Source organism: Rhinopithecus roxellana, unplaced genomic scaffold (assembly GCF_007565055.1).
Source record: "Rhinopithecus roxellana isolate Shanxi Qingling unplaced genomic scaffold, ASM756505v1 contig3950, whole genome shotgun sequence".
Classification (NCBI taxonomy): Eukaryota; Metazoa; Chordata; class Mammalia; order Primates; family Cercopithecidae; genus Rhinopithecus; species Rhinopithecus roxellana.
The window spans coordinates 27,447-32,367 of NW_022142869.1; the positions used below are offsets into that span (position 1 = coordinate 27,447).

Here is a 4,921-nt window from a genome sequence, read left to right on the forward strand (position 1 = left end):
TGCGGATCCCACTGAATTCCTTCACTCATTCAACAAATAGCTATTGAATTGCAACTAGCTGCTCCATACTGTACTACCCACAGAAAAGGCTAGTTCCAGATTCACCTTAGCTTCCTGTTCGGGGCCACTTTCCAAACTACCACACAGAGAAGTGGAGCCCAAACAGAGCCATGGTCTCATGGGAAGAAGAAACGGTGCCTGGAGTTTGAGGCTGCCAAGGCAGCTGGAATTGGATGGGGTACGGTGCTGTGCACAGAAGGAGCTCAGATATCTGCACAGACTTCCCCTTGAGTGACGTATCAGCTCGAATCTGTGGAGCAAAAATTTGTGAGTGGACTAGAGATGCTGAAGTGTATACAGCAGTGGGGAATTGTGGAGGTCTGACCAGCTAGGCCTTACTAAACAGCACCTTGCATTCAGTTGAGACACCAGAAAGTCCATAGCTTAAAAGTAAAACCACTGTAGTTCTAGAGTAAGAGCTATTCTAGACTACAGTAACAAAGCCAAAAACAGCATCTCTCTCTCAATAACTGATAGAATAAATAAACAGAATATCAGTAAGGATATAGAAGACATAACTGTCGGCCAATCTGACCTAATAATATGGGAAAAACACTGCACCAGCTGTGGGTGAAGATCGTTTTTTCAAGGGCAGATAAAATATTTACCAAGGTAGAACATGATGTGAGCCATGAAACAAGCCTCAACAAATGTAAAAGAATTCAGATCACGGAGAGTATGTTTTATGACCACATGGCATTTAATTAGAAATAAACACAGAAAGATACTACTGTTTTCAAATAATTGGAAATGAAATAGCACACTTCTAGTTGCTCATGAGTCAAATAAAAAAATCACAAGTGAAATTAGAAAATATTTTGAACTACATGAAAATGAAGACATATGAAATTGGTGTGATACAGCTAAAGTAGAGCATGGAGGGAAAATTATGACATTAAACATTTGTATTAGAAAACAAGAAAGCTCTCAAATCAAAGACCTCAACTTTAACCTTCAAGTTTAATACAAGAAGAACAGATTGAACCCAAAATAAACAGAAGAAAAGATATAATAAAGATAAGAATTTAAAGAAAAAGCAAATAGAAAAATATAGAGAAAAATTTATGAAACCAAATATTGATTCATTGGGATCAACAAATGAATAAGTCTTTAGTCAGACTAATCAGAAATAAAAGAGGGAAGACAGAGATTATCAAGAGTGAGACCATCACCACAAATCCTAGACATTAAAAGGATAGTAACAGAATATTATGAACAACTTTATGTTAATAAAGTTGACAACTTACATGAAAATGGACAAAGTTCTTAAAGAACACAAACTACCACAGCTCACTCAAGAAGAAATAATGTGAATAGCTCCATTGCTATTAATATAACTATGAAATAAATGAACTTTATAGGTAAAAGCCTTCCCACAAAACAACTCCACACCCAAATGGGCTCACTGATGAATTCTGCCAAACATTTAAGGAACAAATAATACAAATTCTACACAAAGTCTTCCAGAAAATAGAAGAGGAGGAAACACTTCCAAACTTCTTCTGAGTCTAGCATTACCCTAATAGCAAAACCTGATACAAATTGCAATAAAATAAAGCCATTACAAGAAAAGGAAATTATAAACCAATATCCTTCATAAATATAGAAGTAAAAGCTTTAAACAAAATTTTAGCCAATCAAATGCAGCAATATTTAAGATGGATAATATATCATAAGTGAGATTTATCGCAGGATAAGCCTTGTAGTTGTTTTAATGCTCAAAAATCAATGTAGGCCGGATGTGGTGGCTCGCACCTGTAATCCCAGCACTTTGGGAGGCTGAGGCAGGCAGATCGCCTGAGCTCAGGAGTTTGAGACCACCCTGGGCAACATGGTGAAACCCCGTCTCTACTAAAATACAAAAAATTAGCCAGGCGTAGTGGCTCACAGCTATAGTTCCAGCTACTTGGGAGGCTGAGGCATGAGAATCACTTGAGCCCAGGAGGCAGAGGTTGCAGTAAGCTGAGATCGTACCACTGCACTCCAGCTTGGGCTACAGAGTGAGACTCTATCTCAAAAAATAAATAAATAAATAAATGTAATTCATCACATTAGTAAAAATAAACTAATACAATCATCTCTGTATATACAGAAAAAGCATTTGAAAAAAATTCAAAATTTATTTACATGAAAGAAAAAACTCACAGAGAAACAAGAATAGGGTGAACTTTTCTCAGTCTGATAAAGGGCACCCCCCCAAAACTGTTATAGTTAATATTATACTTAATGGTGAAAGACTTAATGTTTTTCCCTAAGATCAGAAAGGAGGTAACATGTATGCTTCTACCACTTTTATTTAACCATGCTTTGGTGATCCTAACCAATGCAATAAAGAAAGTAAAAGAAAAAAGGAAGGTATCTAGATTGAAAATGAAGAAAGAAATCAAACTATCTTTGAAGACAGCTTGATTATCTGTGTAAAAGTTCCCCAAAACTTACTAAAAAAGCTACTAGCAGTAATGAGTGAGTAAGCAAGGCTGCAGAACACAAGGTCAATACACAAATGATAATTTCCATATACTAGCAAGGCAGAATTTGAAATTGAAATTAAAAAGCAATAACACAATGGTATCAAAAATGTGGAATGGTAATAAATTTGAAAAAGATGTATAACTTCAAATTTAGAAGACTGAAAATTATAAAACTATTACTCTAAGATTTTAGGGAAAATCCAAATAAATGTAGATATATACCGTGTTTATGAACCAAAGACTCAAGATTGTTACAATCTGAATTTTCTCCATATCAATATATATATTCAATGTAATTCTAAGAAAAATTCCATCCAGGTTTTTTTTGTAGAAATGGATTAGCTGATTCTAAAGTTTATTTGGAAATGCGAAGGACCTAGGAGAGCCAAAACAATTCTTTAAAAGACGAACCAACTTGGAAGACTAACACTACCCAATTTCAAGACTTCTTATAAAGCTGTAATAATCAAGACAATGTAGTGTTATTACAGAGAGATACTTATAGGACAGTGGAACAGATTGGAAAATTTAGAAGTGGATCTGCATACATATCAGTTTTCAACAAGGTTTGATGGGGAAAGGATAATCTTCACAACAAATGGTGCTGGAACAATTGTATAGAAATGATATGAACCTTGATTCTTACCTCACAACATACATAAAATTAACTAAAAATGGATACACCTAAATGTAAAAGGCAACACCATAAAACTTCTAGAATAAACAACAGAAAAAAAAACCTATTCAGTTAGGCAAATATTTCTTAAATATGACATGGAAAGCACAAAGATGGACTATAAAAGATTTTTATATAGGTAAAAGCTGAGCAAGTTCATCAACAGTAGACCTGCACACACACAGACAATAAAAGAAGTGCTAAGGGAAGATCTTCAGGCTGAAAGGAAATAGGGAATTATATCAGTTAGAAAGTTGGGTTCTGCACACCCTTCCCCAGTGAAAGATGCCAGAAATGGTAAGTATATGAATATAAAATAATTTTTCTTTCCTCATTAGTGTAGTAGTGAAAATAAAGACACTTTTTTATTTCTTAATTTCTCTAAAACATGTGTTGTTAAAGGGAGAATCATCATTGTGGGGTTTATGACATACGAAGGTAAAATGAAAGTAACAGTAGCACAATGAAAGCGAAGTAGATAAGTGGAATATCTTGTATCATATTCACTTCTGATAAGTCAAAAATATTAATGCAAGGTAGGCTATGATAAATTAAGAATGTATATTATAGTTTTTAGAGCAACCCTGTATCAACAACAACAACAACAAAATTTACTCTCTCAGGAAGTGATAGGTCAAATAGACTAAAAAAAAACTATTACATTTGAAAAGATATGAATTAGGTTAACTATCTTAACATTATTGACATTTACAGAAGAAAATAACCAACAACTCCAGAACATACATTATTTTCAAGAGCACATCAGATATTAACCAAAATAGACCATATGCTGAGCCATAATATAAGTCTCGATGCATTTCAAAAAGACTTAAATTGCACAGATAATACTCTCTCCACATGGAAATAAATTAGAAATCAGTAAATGAGAGATACATGTAAAATCCACAAGTACTTGTTACAGCAGCACATAGACTAATACTGGAATGATGCAGAGATTAGCCTGACCCTTGTACAAGGATGACATGCAAATTCATGAAGTCTTCCTTTTTTTTTTAATCCACAAGTTCTTAGCAATTAAAAATAAAAACCTCTAAATAACCATAGATCAGAAAGAAAAAATATCACAGAGAAAATTAGAAAATATTTTGAACTGGATAGTATTGCAAACATAACACACCAAAATATGTTGGATGCAGATAAAGCAATGCTTAGGAAATTCAGAGTTTTAAATGAGTATAGAAGAAAATAAAGACTTAAAACTTACTGATACATGTTTCCACTTTAATAAGATAGAAAGAGAAAAGAAATTTAAACCCAAAATAAATTGAAGGTAGAAAACAATATTAAAGCCAGAATCAATAAAACAGAAAAAAGAAAATAAGGAAAACAAACACGATCAAAAGTTACTTCTTTGAAAAGATAAATAAAATTAAGAAACCCCTAGATAAACTGATCAAGACAAAAAGGGAAGAAATAAAATATTAGTAATGAAAAAGGGAACATCACTATAGAATCAACAGACAGTGAAGGATAACAAAGAAATATTTTGAACAAGGTTATACCATCAAACTCAATAACCTAGATGAGATGGGCAAATTCTTTGAAAGATAAAAATTACAGAAACTAATACAAAAAGAAAATCTCCATTAATATTTAAAAAATTGAATTCATAGTTTGAAACTTTTTCCTAAAGAAAACTCCAAGTCCAGTTGGTTTAATTACTGATTTATTTCAAACATTTAAGAAATAAATA

The 4,921-nt window shown here is 33.0% G+C and overlaps 1 non-coding gene across 1 annotated transcript; it reads left to right on the forward strand.

The window, feature by feature from the left end:
* Positions 1-4,116: 4,116 nt before the first annotated feature.
* Positions 4,117-4,220, forward strand: LOC115895940. Its single transcript, XR_004055990.1, has one exon. It is a non-coding gene; the product is annotated as a U6 spliceosomal RNA (small nuclear RNA).
* Positions 4,221-4,921: the final 701 nt, after the last annotated feature.